Source organism: Canis aureus, chromosome 6 (assembly GCF_053574225.1).
Source record: "Canis aureus isolate CA01 chromosome 6, VMU_Caureus_v.1.0, whole genome shotgun sequence".
Taxonomy (NCBI): Eukaryota; Metazoa; Chordata; class Mammalia; order Carnivora; family Canidae; genus Canis; species Canis aureus.
Window position 1 is genome coordinate 18,972,649 of NC_135616.1, and position 17,583 is coordinate 18,990,231.

The 17,583-nt window shown below is 43.9% G+C and overlaps 1 protein-coding gene and 2 long non-coding RNA genes across 3 annotated transcripts in view; 2 read left to right on the plus strand and 1 right to left on the minus strand.

The window, feature by feature from the left end:
• The window catches only part of KCTD1 (potassium channel tetramerization domain containing 1), a 183,706-nt gene that overhangs the window by 163,937 nt on the left and 2,186 nt on the right, over positions 1 to 17,583 (minus strand). The gene's annotated exons all lie outside the window — the stretch shown is intronic.
• Positions 6,198 to 9,188, plus strand: LOC144315581 (uncharacterized). Its single transcript, XR_013381303.1, has 3 exons — positions 6,198 to 7,033; positions 7,236 to 7,417; positions 8,784 to 9,188. It is a non-coding gene; the product is annotated as an uncharacterized LOC144315581 (long non-coding RNA).
• Positions 10,150 to 15,936, plus strand: LOC144315582 (uncharacterized). The gene is made up of 2 exons (XR_013381304.1): positions 10,150 to 12,485; positions 13,225 to 15,936. It is a non-coding gene; the product is annotated as an uncharacterized LOC144315582 (long non-coding RNA).

Here is a 17,583-nt window from a genome sequence, read left to right on the forward strand (position 1 = left end):
CCATCATGCAGGGGCACCCTGAGCCTGGACTGGAGCTCATGTGGGCTCCAAGTCCTGTGTCTCCCCTTCAGAGCACTCTCTGAATCTCTACCCTAACCACGGAGTCTCCCTGCTGCCCTGAGGAGCTCGAGGACTCATGCCCACGTGGTCATCTGTGGCCCGGTCTGGGCACCTGTTCCAGGAGGGCATCCTGGCAAGCAACTTACTCCCACTACCGGCACAGGGTTCCTTTGGCAGAACTGTGTGAGACTGAGCTGCAGGGTGCTGGTGCGCAGATCTAGACTGATTCAAACTGGTTTTTGTGTTTGTTTGTTTGTTTATTTTTAGTGTTTTATTTCTTAGTGCACTTTTTTTAAAGAATTCTTTTCAGCTCTATTGAGGTATTACTGACAAAATGGTAAGACATTTAAAGTGTATGTTATGGGGCGCCTGGGGGGCTCAGTCGGTTAAGCGTCTGCCTTCGACTCAGGTCATGATCCCGGGGTCCTGGGATCGAGCCCCGAGTCAGGCTCCCTGCTCAGTGGGGAGCCTGCTCCTCCTTCTCCTTCCGCCTGCCATTCCCCCCTGCTTGTGCTCTCTCTCTCTCTGTCAAATAAATAAATAAAATCTTAAAAAAATAAAGTATATGTTGTGATAATTTGATATATGTGTACGTTGTCAAAACATCTCCCCCCATCTAATTAGTTAACACATCCATCACCTGACACATGCATCTTTTTTTTGTTTGGTGGAAACATTTAAGTTCTACTCTCTCAGCAAATGTCGATGATACAATACAGTGTTATCAACTACAGTCACCATATTATAGCTTATGTCTTCAGACCCTATTTATCTTATAGCTGAAAGTTTTCCCCTTTTATTAACCCCCCTATCTCCCCCACCCTGAGCCCCTGGCAACCACTTTGAATACTCTGCTCCTGAGGTTGACTTTTTTTAAAGGTTCCACTCAAATTGTTTATATATTCAGGGCCCCACAGAAAATATTTGCCTGGGGCCCCTCATATCCGAGGACTGGACCATCACAGCCTAGCTAATGGCTGCTGAGGCCATGTTTTACTTTTTCAATTTATTATCACCCTCATTATAAAGAAGAGGAAACGGAGGTTCCCAGAGGTTTAACAACTTGCCCAGGATTCTGCAACTGGTGAATGGTGAAGCAGGGACTCAGACTCCAGTGGGCATGCTCTGAGGCTGGTGCTCTAACCCATGTGCTCCTTGGCCACTTTGCCAACTCCAAAGGCACCTTGGATGACTCCAGCCCCATTATCTGTGCTCCGCTCACCACTGATATTTTGAACACTGCTACTGCTTTTTAATTTACTTAAATGGTCTTCTTCTTCTTCTTCTTCTTCTTCTTCTTTTTTTTTTCCTGCATGGTACTTATAAATCTGCATGCATCTTCCATATTTTGCTCTTTCTCTCCTGCCTCCTCCTGACGCTATGTCCTTTGGACCGATACTGATACCCAGTCCAGATTTGTCACAGGATGATGGAAACACTCCAGAGCATTAACTTTGGCTTTATGTGAACACCAGAGACTGTGAACAACTAAGAATGTTCTCTCAAATGGCACGGGGACTATCCAGATTGCTGGGGGGTGGTGCTGAGGTTAGCTGTGAGGAGGAGGCGGCGCAGGCATGTGGGCAGGGAAGCAAAATGTGTTAAGTCTTCTATTATGGGGTCAGCCCACCCAGTGTGGTCACCCTCCCCACTGCTGATTTCAAGAACTAGAACCAGAGAGAAGCTGGGCCGTGACTGAGAGGCTTAAGTACCCTCTCGGCAGAGAGAGGTGGTCTTGTTGCTTCAGTAGTATGAACCTAGTTTATGTCATTGGAGAAGATTCCAGAACACAAAAGCATTTGGAAGCCTCCTCTGAGTGAATTCAATGGTCAATCCACTTTGGAGGCAGTGTCTATAAGGGAGAGAGCATTGATTCTGGAGCCTATTGACACACGCTGGAATCCCAGCATTACTAGTACTGGAGCTGTGTGACCCTGTGGAAGTTACCTAAACTCTCTTTGCCTCAGTTTCCTTATCTAAAGAGTGGAGATAATAATTTCTTCCTCAAATGACTGTCGTGAGGACTGAATGAGATGATGCCAGTACAGTGCCTGGTACAGAGTATGCTGTGGCTACTGTTCTCCTTTCTATCTGAGACTGTCTTATTGAGGCCAGCCGAGATCATGGGCTGGCTCTCCCTTGTGTCACTTCAGAAAGTTAAGTAACTCTCTCCCACATATATGTAGTTTGTTTTGAAAAATCAGTTACAAAAAAAGAAAAAAGAAAAAGAAAAAGAAAAATCAGTTACAAACATCCATTATTATGTCCAAACCCTTTGTGGCCATTTTTCCATGTTTAGCCTGCATCATTCCTGCAAATATTGAAGATCAAAAGCTCTGCTGCCTGCTGTGCAATAGAAGCTTCTTTCACTCATCCAGAAGCTTCCCTTTCAGAGTTCACTCTATTCTTGACCTTCTTAATTTCCTTGACACTTGAACATCATCTTTCTCCTCTAAGCATTTTATCACTCACCACAGTATTTCCGGTAAGTTTAAGACTTTCTTAAAACACACTTGCAAGAGTATTCCAGGGCTGAGGGCTCCTGTTTTCTTCCTCCCCATCAGTGTTTCTGTTCTGAAGGCTCAGCGTGCTGTGGGCCATTTAGAGAAGGTTAGTTAGTGGCCTTCACTTTGGGGTTAGACGTATCTAGGCTTGACTCTTGTCTGTACTGTTCGGCAGTCAGCTGTGTGACTCTGTCTCCTGTGTTAGGTGGATATAACATGAGCAGCTGCCACAAAGCTAGAGGGGGTCGGGGGAGGGGGCACATAGGGAAGTGCTCGGCAGGGTGGCACAAGGCAGAGTACCAGGTCTGAGAACTGTGGCAGACCTGGTGGCTGTGTTCAGTGGCCAGTCCACCTTAGAGCAAACCTCATCTCTTCTTGCCTAACTCTTGCCAGCCTCCTCTTGACCAACTTTCTGGCCTCCTACACTATCCATTTTGCATACTGTTGCCAACTTCTATTCCTAAAATGTGACTTTTATCATGCTGTCCTTCTACTCAAAAAAAAAAAAAAAAAAAAAATCTTCAAAAATTTCCCCTTGACGAGGCTTGTGTTTAGAGCCCTGTATGGAATAGCCTCACAATTCCCTCCCTCTCTTTTCTCAGCCTCCTCTGCCTCCACATCCCTGCACCTGTCTTCAAACATCTGAGGATGCTACAAATATCTGGCGACGCCAACAGGCCTGCCACCCAGCCTACAGACGTGGGAGAAATGAACGCCCCCAGGGAAGTGGAGATCTGAACTGTGCCTCCAAGTGTGAACAGGGGTTTTGTTGGGGGGAGTTCAAGTCACAGGAGAGCAGAGTCTCTGGCAAGAAAGGATACAATGAAAAGAGAAGATGATGGCAGGACACAGGATATGGGGGCAAAGAAGCCTGGGCGGGCTGAAGTCTGGAGTGTAAGTGGGGTGGTGGGAGGTGGGGACAGGTGGTGCCAGGCTCCCTAGACCAGTACAAGGCTTTCTTTGGGTTGTAGCCTGTGCTCAGAGGAGGTTTCTGACCATTCTTAAGCAAGGATGTAATATTTTTTTCCAAACAAAAAGAGCAGATTAATGGTCATAAAAGAATTTCATGGTTATTATAGAGAATTGGAAAAACAGAATACTGAAAAAATAGAAAAGTAAAGATTAGAAAATAAAAATCTTATGGACTGGAGATAAACATTCATAACATTACTGTATTTACTTTTTTAAAAAAGACTTATTTATTTACTTATTTATTTATTTATTTATTTATTTATTTATTTATTCATGATAGACATAGACAGAGAGAGAGAGAGGCAGAGACACAGGAGGAGGGAGAAGCAGGCTCCATGCCAGCAGCCTGATGTGGGACTCGATCCCAGGATTCCAGGATCGCGCCCTGGGCCAAAGGCAGGTGCTAAACTGCTGAGCCACCCAGGGATCCCCTGTATTTACTTTCTTTTAGAAAAAGATTTTATTTGTTATTTGAGAGAGAGAGAGCATGAGTGGGGGGTAGGGAGGGGCAGAGGGAGAGGCAGAAGCAGGCTCCTCACTGAGCAGGAAGCCCCAAGTCAGGGCTCCATCCCAGGCCCCTGATATCATGACCTGAGCCAGGCAGATGCTTATATACTTAACTGACTGAGCCACCCTGTATTTACTTCTTATTCTTTCCCTCCCTCTCAGCATAACTGCCACGTAATGAGTGCTTACTATGTGTAAGGTGTTGTTATGAGAGCTCTCCTCATTCAATTCTCACAACAGCCCTGTGTTGCAGACAAAATAATTATTTGCATTTAGAGATGGGGAAGTATTAGGAAACTTCTCTGGGTACAGTAAGTGGTAAGTGGCAGAGCTGGGCTTTGGACCAGACAACGGGCTCTGAACCCCTAGGTCATGTTGCTGCTCGGCAGTCAGTCAACACAAATGCACATATACATAGAGAAATGTAAAATCTTTGCTTAAAATGGAGTCGGCATCCCAATTTTCTCATTGGAGTTTAAAAAAAATTTGGTGGGTGCATGAAGGAGCTGTGTAGGTGGGGGGTAATTCAGAAAGTGTGCTGGGTAAGACAAGTGAGCTGCCACAAGAAAGAGATGGATGAGGTTCAGTGGTGAGCCTGGGGGTGGGGAGGAAGTGATGAGTATGCTGACCTTTTGGAGATGGAAATAACAGACAATGACTAAGTGTGTGTGCCCCTGAGAGTGTGTATGTGTGCATGTGTGTGCCCATGTGTGCGCATATACGTGTGTGTGTTGAGGAGGTAGTTGAGGGAAAGGGAGTGGTGAAGGAAATCCTAAGGATTCTTTATGGAGCACCTCGGTGAGTGGTAAAGCTGTCACTGGAAAGAGGAAAGTTAGGGGGACCAGGAGGGGATGAGTTCCTTTGGGGCCTCATGAGAGACCGCTACCTGCCAGCTGGACATGTTCACTAGGCAGTTAGACACATACAGGTGGAAAACAGTGGAGTTGGCTGCATTGTTCATACTGAAGTCTAGGGACACAGAGGTTGCCTGGGAAGAATGGATGGAATGTTTAAAAGAAGAAACAGCAGAGGAAGTTTAGGGACACATCACACAGGACGGCAGAGTCGGATGGCTGGACTCGAGAGTGGCCAACACACAAAGATCATAGAGCTGGATAGGATGGGATCAGGAGGAGGCTGCTGGACTCAATGCTCTTCTCCCCAAACTCTTTTTTCTGTGGGGTCATTTCTCACCCACCTTTCAAATCCATTTTTGCATGTTCACCTCTGCTTCACTGGTCACCTTCATTGTCCCAACCTGGAGTCCTGTGCCTCTGTTTCTCTAAGATCAGCTTACACCCTCACTTCCTTCAGCAAGCTTTCCCAACTGCTCACCACTGGGCCTCCAGCTCTCTGTTTACCACCCGCACTCCCCACCATCACTTATCTTGTTTTCTCCCAAGATTCCAGGCATCTGGGGCAGGGACTCTGCCTTCCTTGGAACCCCACAGTGTCAGATGACAAAGTGCTGATTAATTGGTTGCTTATAACTCATAGAATAGAATATATTATCTACTTGTACAGTTTAGATTTTTAAAAATACACTTTCTTTACATCAGGAGCTCCTCTACCCTTTTTAGCTCAGTCACAGCCTTGTGAATTCTTTCCATGGCATCTTCTTCCCTGTTCTCTTGGCATTTTGCTCCTCAAACATTCCACAGGCAGCCTGGGAGCTGACACACATCTTTTGTTCCTTTACCCTGTCCTCACTTCTGCATTGGTCTCTATTGCAGACGTCCCTCACTCCCAATTATGACAACCCCTCCTCCTTGAACCCATAGTGCACTCTTTCTGGCCTGCCATGCTTGTCTAAACATTTAGCTGTTTTTAAGTATTGACTAATCTGATGGGGCTGAGACAGGTATAGTCTGCTCCATGCGTTTCTTGCAGCAGGAATTCAGTGACTCTGCCAGTCTTCTAGGCAACTGTAATGGCAGGTGTTGGATCTCCACCAAGAACTGCACAACTTTACCTTGAGTTCTTCCAATCCTCCTAAGTTCCACGTAGAGCTGGAAAGAACCCTCACGTATATGCAAGTGTATATGTGTATACATGTGCGTGTGTGTATGTGATGAGCCATGGCAGTGATTATGATGACGACGGCATGGATAATAATCACCACCATTTTCTCAGCACTTGCTACATGGCAGGCACTATGCAAAGTGCTTTACAGACATTGCTTCATTCAGTCCTCCCTTCTCTGCCTGCTACTCTTCCACAAGCTGTGGAATCTTGGAGTTGCTTTTAAATCACTGCAGTGCTGGCTACGAATTCTTGGCTTCCACTATAGGGGTGAGATGAGAGTAGACCCAGAAAATTTCTACAATTGGCACAAAAACTTTGGAGAAAATCCATGGCGGCAGTGAAGTGAATCGACCTGCCTTATCTCATCTCTATCTCTTATCACCCCTCTTCACAGAGAGTGACTGGGGTCTGGACGCTACAGGGAATCTGGGGAAGCAATGACACTTGACCTTCCCCTGGAGATCCAGTGCCTGTGGAGCAGGTGTCTGTGACAATATGCCACTGGATAAGCAATGCTTGATGGGATTCTAATTAAATTAACCAGAGAAGACAGAATCTAGGAGGGAAAGTTTCCTTAAAAAGAATCGCCCATCTTCCCAGTCTTGCTTCTTAAACTTCCACTCCTGCTTAGGGCGATTACCATTCTAATTGGAAAGAGGTAGAAAGCCAATGGTGTGGATGTTGAGAAATACAAAATAGAACATTTCCCTATTTCTCTAAATTGTCTGAAAAAACATCCAGTTGAGGAAATAAAGAAAAGGGAACTTCGCCGAGTGATGTGATTGGATGTGGGGACAAGGAGAGATTGAATTTGGTGTCTAAGGTCCATGAAGTGGCGTGACACGATGGAAGACTGCACAGATCTCGATCCCAGAATTTAAAAGTAAAGCCTTTCAAAAACATCCTTAGGTTTTGCAGTGCTGTTCCATTTTGAAAAGGCACAAGAACACACTCTAAAATAAAAGGTGATTCGAGAAGGATGACCTACGAGGGAGGGAGGAGGCGGCGAGGCATGAAACACCAGACTGGTGGGGGGAGGAAAGCCAGTGGGCATGAGGCGGAGGAGTTTTCTGGTTCCTGTCTTAGTCAGCTCCGGCTGCTATAACAAAATACCATAGATGAGGTAGTTTTAAAAAACAGCTAAACTTATTTCTTTTCGTTCTGGAGGTTGACGGATTCGGCTTCTGGTGAGAGTTCTCTTCCTGGCTCGTGGATGGCTGCAAGAGGGTCTCTTCTTCTGAAGAAAGTCATCTTGCTGGATCTGCTGGATCGGGGCTGTATCCTTCTGACCTCATTTAACCTTTAGTTACTTCCAGAAAGGCCCTACTCCAAATTCAGTCACACTCAGGGTTAGTTAGGGCTTAAACCCATGAATTTGGGTGCAGGGGGCGCCGGGGTGGTACACACAAGCAGATTTTTTGGCAAATGGCTATAGGCTATGGGGAAGGGGCCAGTGAGAGCAGGAAAGGCAGAGAGGACTCGTGGGAGCTATGGGTAGGATTTTTGGTGTCAGGAAAGTGGAGAGAGTAGACGACTTCTCAGTAAATTCCGAGGCCAGTTTATCTGATAAGAGGGAATGGGCTTGGAATTTGAGAACAGCAAAAAAAGATCCAGAAAAACCTCTGGGGGGAATGAGATAAGAAATAAACCGGGGGCTGCCATGCGGTATCAAGGTTCTAGAGAGGTGGGCTACCATGATTGTCATGCAGACAGCAGCACTAACGTCATCTCCTTACGGAGGTCTCGCCTGACCACACTGTTTTAATTTTCTGAATAGCACTTAACTGTATCTGATTAAGTTCTCATTCCACCCCCTACCTTCTTGGATGTAAACTCCAGGAGACCCTGGATTTTTTGTCCTTGTGTGTTGCTATTTCTGGGGCTTGGGGTAGTGAGTGCCTGGCACAGTAAAAACCAAGGAAGTCTTTTGGTGGGCTGTGGGCTGCAAGGATGAAATGACTTAGCAATGGCATCAATGAGAAGAATCATGTGACCTCCCCCCCCCCCCCCCCCCCCCCCCGTGTCACTCAGGCTCCCAAGATGCAAAGTGTGGAAGGAGAAAGGTCATCCAGGACTTGCACTGGCAAGGTGAGGATGACAGAGGGGCCACACAAGGGAGACATCTGAGGGTGCTAGTGAGTGCGCTGTGTAGTGAGCACAGGCTGAAAAGGAGAGAGAGATGACCAGGAAGACAGGCAGGCAGGCAGGCAGGGAGGGAGGATCAGAGAGGTAAGAAGAGAAGAAGCAGAAGCAAGGCTCAAAAAGCAGGTTTTGGTAGGATCTAATAGGAGAATGAGATACTCTGGTCAAAAGGAGGAGGCAAGAGCCAGGGTTTGCTGAGTCGGTAAGGTGCCTTGTGATGAAAATGTCCAGCGTGTGACTACAGGAGGCTGCCAACATCACAGGAGGTGGGGGTGGGGTGGGCTGAAGTTTAGCCCATCAAGGCACCATGAAGCAGGGCAGTCCTTCCTTCCTTTTTTTTTTTTTTTTTAGGGCAGCCCTTCCTAATGTGTTCCTGGAGCAGGAATTCCCACAGTTGATGGTCTTACCAGAACAAAGGGTTCTGTGGTCAATGATGTTTAGGAAATACAAGTTAGAAAACTGATTGATGTATTGCAGGATTTCTACAAATTTTTGAAATACTTAAGACGACTTCAAAGAAAAGTATAATGCTTCCCAAATCTACTTGACTGATGAATCCTTATTTCTCTCCAGGAACATCCTTATGGCCTACTGTTCCCTGAGAACAGAGGTTCTCACAGTATGGTCCCTGGGACAGCCACCAGCATTCATTGGGGACCTGTTGGAAATGCACACCCTCAGCTCCTATCCCAGACCAATCTTATCAGAAAGTTGGGGTGGAGGCAAGACCCTGTTTAAACAAGCTCTCTGGGCAATTGTGATGCATAGTAAAGTCCAGAACCACGAAGCTAGGCAATACTTTAGAGAAGACCAATTTCCCAAATCTGGGAAAGACTATTCGTTAAGGGGTCAGAGGAGTCATTCGTGTTAATACTAAGGTCATATAATATGACTGCAAGAGTTGAAAGGGAGAAGAAAAATGTGCTTCCGATTGTAATGTGCAAATTAAGACAAAATTTAATACTAGCCTAATTAATAAATCACATCAAGATTTGAATACAAATGACTTGGGATTGCCTATTCCTTTGGATTATTCATCTTGTTATGGCCCTCTGTTAGCATGAATCAAGAGCTGACTTTTTTTCCAATGCACTTTATCAGGTTGTTGAGAAGGGAGAGGGGAAGAAAGACAAATGGATTTGAAAATGATTTCCTTTCTTCCCCCTTTCCATCAATCTTTTGACTGAGGTTATCAAAGAGTAATTATGAGGCCAAAAGGTAGACATCAATGGAAAGAAGAGAAGATAGATGACATGGAAACTATACCATCACCTCTTAAGTAACAAAAAACTGGCTGTAAGTATCTGTATTACATGTCTGGCTATCTAAACTCATATTTAAAAACAGATTTAAAAGCAATTATTTGCAAAGAGCTTTATAAATCAATCAGCTCAGGAGCACTTTATCTACTTCTATAATAAACGATTATTGGGTTAGCACAAATTTATCAGAAGGCATAATTTTCAAGTGTTAAAAAGTGTATCTGTTCTATTCCTTAGCAGAATAATTTGGAAAGGCGTTTGTTTACCATATATTTGTAGTTTGCAAAAGAGCTGTCAAAAAATAACTCAGATATATGAATGCTTCAATGATACAATGGAAAAAAAAGTGTGACTCAAAGCAGTCTTTGCATGTTTCCAAAGTAAAATTTGAATCTAAGTCCATATCTTAAAATGCATTTTGACACAGAATTTTCCTTAAGAGGGAAAAAGAAACAAAGAAGGCCCCTGGAACAATTATGCAGAGCTAAACGATTGAGCTTTTTAAAGTGCTTTAGCTAGAAATAGTCTTAGTTTCTAATGCATTTAGACATAAAGACATATCAGAAATGAAAGAATAACATTGTTCAAAGATTTGCATGAGCACAAAGGCTTAATTGGAAGGAAAAAATGATAAGAAATGTCTCTGATTTCTTTTCTTCTTTTTTTTTTTTTTGGAAATGTCTTTGATTTCTTAAGGTAGAAATCTGTAGAACTTCCATTCTGTCTTTCACTTATTTGGCCCTAGTTCATTGCCCAGCAATATCCATGACTGGGAGGCCCCCTGTGACTCCATTGGTCATGAACTCCCATGGCTCCTTCTACCACGTGGGGATGAGTCACACTGGAGGTAGGTCTAAATTAAGATCTGTATTTCCTATGGAAAACCACCTCCAGCTCTTAGCTTGTTTAATTTGTGCAACCTTAGAGTGATCCATTTCTCGATGCTTTAGGTCTTTGAGTCATGTAGTGATTCCACAGTATTGTCAGCACTGAGGAAGGCTTCCTTCTGAAATTTTGTCCCTTGTTTGGAGAATTATCTATTCTCCCAAACTTCATTCAGGCATACTGCAGAGAAGTCGGGTTTAAAGTCATTAGACTGCAGATTCTAAACCCTGTCTTTTGTCCTCAGAGTTGGAATGGCATTTCTGATCAGAGAGAGGCTGAGTTAGTTCATATAGCAGGTGAATTTCTTTCACCTGGAACGCATGGGTAACTGCGCTGGCTAAGAGCTAGGCCCCATGTACTGAGGAAGGCAATGGCCATCTGGCAAAGCACCTGGATCATCCTACCTCCTCAAAAAATGATGAGCAATGACTCTAGAGAGGAAGGCAGTGCTGAAAAGAAATGGGACCAACCCCCATCTTTGTGGGCTACACACCATTTCTCAAAAATGGTTCTGAGGTTATAAATATCTAAGGGCCCTGATGGAAATTGTGAAGGATCAGATAAGACACTGCACATTTTCTTCATGTGCCTTCTCTTACACCGTTGAACAAAATCCCTGTATTCTCTCACTATTGATTTCTCTTATCTCTAAATCACTCTAGCAGTTACAGGGGGAGCCACCATCTAGCACTGTAGTATATTACAGTCTCCCCATTAATTTGGTTTCCTGTGTTTCTTACAGAGCAGGGCACGGAGTGAGTATTTCTTTTCTTCGTTTGATAAATGGGGAAGTCAATGACACCCACCTTATAGGTGGCTGAGAGGAGTAGAGGAGCTAACATGTGAAGCTTCTAGCACAAGAAAAATGCTTAATAATTATTAGCTAGTAGTAACAGTCATTATTAATAAATGGCAGCAGTGCCTGGCATTGAAGAGCACAGACACAGAAGCCTGAGCATGTTGTCCAAATCCTGGTTTGATCATTCACCAGTATGTGATCCTGGAAAAGTTACTTAATCTCTCTGGGCCTTCATTTCCTCACTTTTTTTTTTGAAGGCTGTATTTATTGATTCATGAGAGACACACAGAGAGAGGCAGAGACATAGGCAGAGGGAGAAGCAGGCTCCTTGCGGGGAAGCCCCATGCAGGACTCAATCCCAGGACCCCTGGGATCACAACCTGAGCCAAAGGTAGAAGCTCAACCACTGACCCACATGGGTGCCCCTGATTTTCTCATTTAAAAGTGGGGATTCCAATAGTACCACCCCCTTGAGTGATGAATGAAGATTTGATTCAACACTTTATTACAAAGTCTTTGGAAAACAGCCTGGCACAGAGACGGCACTGTACTCGTGTCACCCCTCGGAGGTGGTTGTAACATGAAGCCAACGTTCAGGGTCACACGGCTAACACGGGTTCACGGTTCGGAGTGACTTGAAGACCCAGCTCATCTATCTCACTACCCCTCATGAGAGAGTTCCCCGGGGGTCTCCAGTTGCATATGACTGTTCCATTCGCCGGTGGCACATGCCTGCCTAAGGTGGCTCATCATCTTCTCCAATATCCCTGATTACTAACTGGGCACCCAGATGCTCTCAGCCCACAGCATGTGCTAGCATCCTACATGTGAGAGGTTGACAGCACTGTCTTGTATCGATTTGCTTAAACGCAGAGGAAAACAGAACTCTTACTTGTCTCTGGGAAACTTGGCAGTGAGTGGATTCGAACAGGCCCCAGTGCCTGCTTTCTCTCCCCTCTCTGGTCCACGGCACAGGTGACTCTGACATGTGGCTTCTTCCACCTGCCCCCGCCGAGTCTCGCTGCCAAGGAGCCAAGGGAGGTTTTTTCAAAGCTGGCTCAGACTTTCTTTGCCACCGAGGGTGGGGCAATGATGAGAAAGTAAGACCAGAGGCCAGTCCAAGAATTTGCTTGTGAGTGTATACCACTGCCATCTGCTGGATGGAATGGGTATCAGACCTGCTCCGACGTTTCTTTGCCCTGTAATAAGCAAACTCAGGGATTCCCATGATGGGTCCAGAACCCAGGGTTTCATCATTTCATGGCATCTGTTCTAAACGTCTTCAGATTTTGTAAATCTCATGACAGCTGTGCACAGAAGGACTATCAGGTGAGTAATCAGAAGGTAAGCTGATGACATCTTTGAAGCAACGCCTCTCCAGCGTTAATAGTCACCCCAGATGAAATTTAGTCTGTTCCCAAATGGTTGATCTAATTGGTTAGAATAAGCCCATAATTATCCAGCAAGGGCATCTGGCAGAGCTTGGACCTTCTTGTCAATGGCAAAAAGTACTTACGGGGAAGTGAAATCACCATCTGGCTTTATTCTTGTGTTCTCTGAAATTCCGTATTCATGAATCCAACAATTACTTTTTGAGCACTTAGCCTGTATGCCAGGCACATATTAGGAACTAAGGAAGCAAAGAGGAATAAGCATAGTCCCTGTGGAATGATATTAAATGGACATTTTCCAAGTGCTTCCTATGTGCCAGGCATATTTGCATTCCATCACATCTCATCCAATCCTCAGAACTACCCTAGGATTTATTATTATCTCATTGACAATGATCGTATATTATTTCATTTACAAATAGCTTATACTATTAACTCATTTCTAGTGACTATTAGTGTGGTCCTTTACAGTTCCGAAAATTGAAGCTTAGGGAGATTAAGTAATTTACCCAACTTAATAATCAGTTAGGAAGAGTGGGAGTGGGATTTGGATGTGGGCAGTGGGAGTGGGTGGGTAGAGGAGAAAAGCGTTGATGCCATGGAACAATGTAGATGTCTTTTCCCCCCAAGAAGAGAGTCTGGGTCTTCCATTTGACACACATTTTCTGTTCCATTAGCTACAGATTTCCAGCAAAGAGAAAGTGCTACACAACACCAGGTAATGTAGCAGCAGAAGCTTTGGGAAGATGGATTAAGAAGACTATCCCTCCCTCTAGCAAGCATTTGAAATCTATCTAGTTCACATTCTCTTCAGTTCTTAACAGCAGCCTCCGTGTGGGCATCAAGACCTGAATTCTTGTCCATTCTCACTGGGTGGAAAATGAATCCCCATTTTGGTCAGCACGACAGATATGTGAGAGTGAATGATTTGCTCAGCGCAAGCTAGGAAGCGGTTCAGATGTATGATCACAGCAACCTCAAATTACTTCTCATTTGTTCTCTGGAGAGTGTTAAGAGTGGGATGCAGGTGCTGGTGAGGAGATACTGGGGGGGGGGGTGGGGGCAGATGAGAGAGGAGAGGATGGATGGAAGCTGGTGGCAGAGAAGAGAAGCACCCTGTGCCAGGTGCCTATGAAAAGTGCTCAAATAGTATCCACTGGACAGAAAACTAGAAGTATAGATGGGACAGCAGAGCGGCTCATGGTGGGTAGGGGTTTGTAGTCAGCCTGCTGGGCTAGAATCTCTGCTGTGCCACTAGCCCAACCTTCGACCTCACACAAGTCACCATCTTTCTATTCCTTAGTTCTTTCACCTGTAAGATGGGGTTGCCTCACTGCGTTGTTTTGGGGGTTTAGTGATGGAGTCCAGATTGCCCTCTGCTACTTGCAGCAAGGGGCCAGAATTCGGATGGATCCTTCAGACAAAAAATGCCCTTTAGGTTTTCTTGATGCTACTTATTTACACATCAGTTTGCTATACATACTCATATTTTGCCTCCACGATCCTATAAGGCAGGTTGGAGAGATATTGTCATTTCATATTTATACAAGAAATGCATCCCCAGGTGAGTTGGTTGAAATGACGATGTTTTTCCAAACAGAGCCTGCTCTTGGGGCCACCTACCTGAGAATCGTGGGTGGGGGGAAGCGTCCCATGGAATTGCATTTGTGTATCAAACTCCTACACAGAGAGTGATTTTCTAATTGTTTCCTGGAAATAAGTGAAACTCAAATTTCTTGGAAGGAGTTCCAACCTGGAATCTCCTGGAAGGAGTACAACCAGCAAGAGGAAAAGAAAGTGATCATAAGCATTCATGGCAGATTTCTTTTACTGAAATTCTCTTTCTAATACTTTCTGATGTTGAAAGAAAAACCGAATACCTAATTTTAAGGTTATTTTAAAATTAACCGTTTATCAGCCAATGTTATTTTGGGGGTGAATAACATATTGGGCGAAACACTATCTCTTGATTGTTACATGTGCTTGTGAAGCACGATGTGAGGGAACGCGTTTTAGAGAAATAAGAACGAATGGAAGGAATGGACAAGATATTAGAAGTACCGGGGCACGTGGGTGGCTCAGTTGGTTGACCAGCTGCCTTCAGCTCAGACCACGGTCTCAGGGTCATTGGGCTCCTGCTTAGTGGGGAGTCTGCCTCTCCCTCGGTCCTTCACCTTGCTAATTCTCTCTCTCAAATAAATAAATAAAATCTTTTTTTAAAAAAAGCATACTTCTTAAAAAAAAAAGATATTAGATATACCACAGCATCCACTTAAGTAGAGGAGTGTTGTATTGAGACAACAGTAGCCAAGGATCAGTACAAAAAGTTCGGGACATGTGAGGGGACGCGAGCACTCAACTCTAACTACGGGGAGAAAGCAGAGCTGCAGTGAACTCCAATCAGACCAAACAAACGTCACTACTACGTTAAGGTCCTTAAAAGCTCTGTCGATGAGCGATTTGTGATAATTGTGCCAGTTGTGTGTATGTCGATGGGCTTTTAAGAAGCAAGGTCAAAGAAGTTTCCTAATGATTTAATACATGTTTGTGAAATTTTTCACATAGTTCTTTGCACTCTAAAGCACAGACCTGATTTTCTTTCAGAAGGTGATACATGGGCCTCTTCAAATGTTGAATTTCAACTTAGCTGGAGTTGCATAAACGGAACATCACGGTTTAGTTCATAAATGAAAAGTTACCGTGGATAACAAAGTAAGAGCAGGGAGACGAGGGCCCACCGTGGAGGCTCCCCCCATACTTACTGACAAACAAATGGAGAGATGGGAAGCACTCTGGCTTCCCTTGTGAAAGCAATCACAGGAGATGTGAAGGAGGCTCCTTGTTGCTCCTCACTCTGGCTACTGGAAATGAAGTGAAAGGTGCAACACCTGGCCAGTCATCAGAATCCCAGTGTCTTTTTGGTTAATGTGTCAGAAATCTAGGCATCTTCTCCACATGTCTCCCCTTGTTCACTGATAAACCAATCCTTTTACTACGATCCATCAATTTTATCATCTAAATGCACCTTGAATCCCTCCATCTGTCTGATTCGCCTGCCACTACCTGAACCTCAGCTAGGTCTTCTCTTGCCTGGATGACTTTAGAGCCTTCCAAGGGCTATGCCTCATCCACTTGGTGCCAGCCATTCACTGCCCACAGTGACATGAGAATTATCCTTTCAATTACAAATCTGACTGTGTCCCTTTTCCTTCAAAGCCCTAATTGTTGTTCAACTGTTTGATCAACGTCTGTCTCTCTATGTGAATCATAAGCTCTGGGAGATTGGGACTCTGAATGCCTTTTTCAAATCACCATCGTGTCTCTAGCGTCTAGCACAGTGTCCCGTATACAGCAGGCACAAATAAACAGTTGTTGAAGCAGTGAATGAACTTAATGAATACTGGCTCGTTATTCTTAAAGGATAATCTCTCTGTTTTGCTTTCTGCACGGTTATCTCAAATCACACTCATCAACACGCTTAACGTGATTTACATCTAGTACATTTTTATGAATGAAAAGCCAGGGTGCCTAAGAAAATTGAATTGTTTCTCACTTCTGCATGAGTAAGCTATTAAAATAAGCAAGCGTGCTTGCATCCAAAATTTTTATTTTCCTTCCCAAGATGGTTCAACCTAAAGATGGAGAAAATAAGAGCTCTCCTTGCTTGGGAAACTGTAAACTGCAGTCCCAAAGAAGCTTCAGAAATACAGTTTCAGATCCAACTAAATAAAAGCCTTGATGAACTGACGGTTCACAAATAAATACCCTTCGAATGTCTCCAATATGACGTAAAGGGAAAAGATCAGAGCAGAAAACATCACATTTTGGAATTAGGAAACAATCATTATGATTTTAAAACGTGGAGACAAGAAAGCATCTGTGCAAACAACTTATTGTTAAACCTAGAGCTACGTGGAAGTTTAATTTTCGGAAAGTTCTTGGATACAGTACATCTTTCGCTAATTACTTTTACATTTAAAAACAAATTGCTTTGGATAAATAACTGCCTGCCAAAAGGCCCATAATGCTAATCAACAAATGGAATAATACATTTTCATCATCATCTAGTAGAAGTCTTAATGCATTTACTTTCCTAGTACTTACATAGTATAATTTGTACCATAATTACTGAATATTCTCCAAAATAAATACCTCACATCCGAGTAATGTGGATGGTCAGTAAATCACTATTACTTAAATAACGATGAACCAAGCTATCACCCAGCACCCCTACTATGCAAGCCCTGGCAAAGAATTACAGACATGAAAATCTTACAGCTAGAAGAGAGACCTCTAGTGTGTGTTAGAGAACTTTATATTGTGCTTCGGGCATAATTAATACAGCAAAATCACTGCAGTCATTTTGAATACTGTGGTGGGAGATTTTTTTTTTTTTTTTTTGCCAACTATCATTCACGCTCAATTCATTTCAAAATTTCTTCCCATTACTTTCCTTTTTATCAACACATTGCCTAAACCGGTGAAGTTTTCTCGGCGGTGCAAAGTTTTAAGATTCAATGGCCACCTCTGCAGCCTAATTAGTAAACATTAAACCTACTGTCATCATAACAATCGCTAACAATTCTTTGCATTCAAGCAGCAGCAGGACTCCCGTGCCAAATTGTTGCAGCCAGTGTGCGGTCTCCTGAACACCAGCCCCTCATGGTAAGCCAAATGCCACACAAATATAAACACGAGGGATAGATGGGCACATTGCCCATTATCCAGGAGACAAACGGATCCACTACGATTTCAAATTCAACCAAGTAGGTTAGCTATTAGGTGCCACAGATTCCCACCGACGCAGGTAAATTCCTTGATGTAAAATCAGATTTAATGAATCATGCTAGGGCATCAGGCTCAGCCTTTACAAATCCTTTATTTTCTCCTCTTCCACATTAAAAACACATTTGAGATAAACGCAGAAGATGTTTCTCTAAAAAACACACATACACACAAAACAGGAGGTCTCTTAAGGAGTCTACTGCTGAGAAGGTAAAAGCATTTTGCTCATTTTTAATTTGCTAAAACAATCC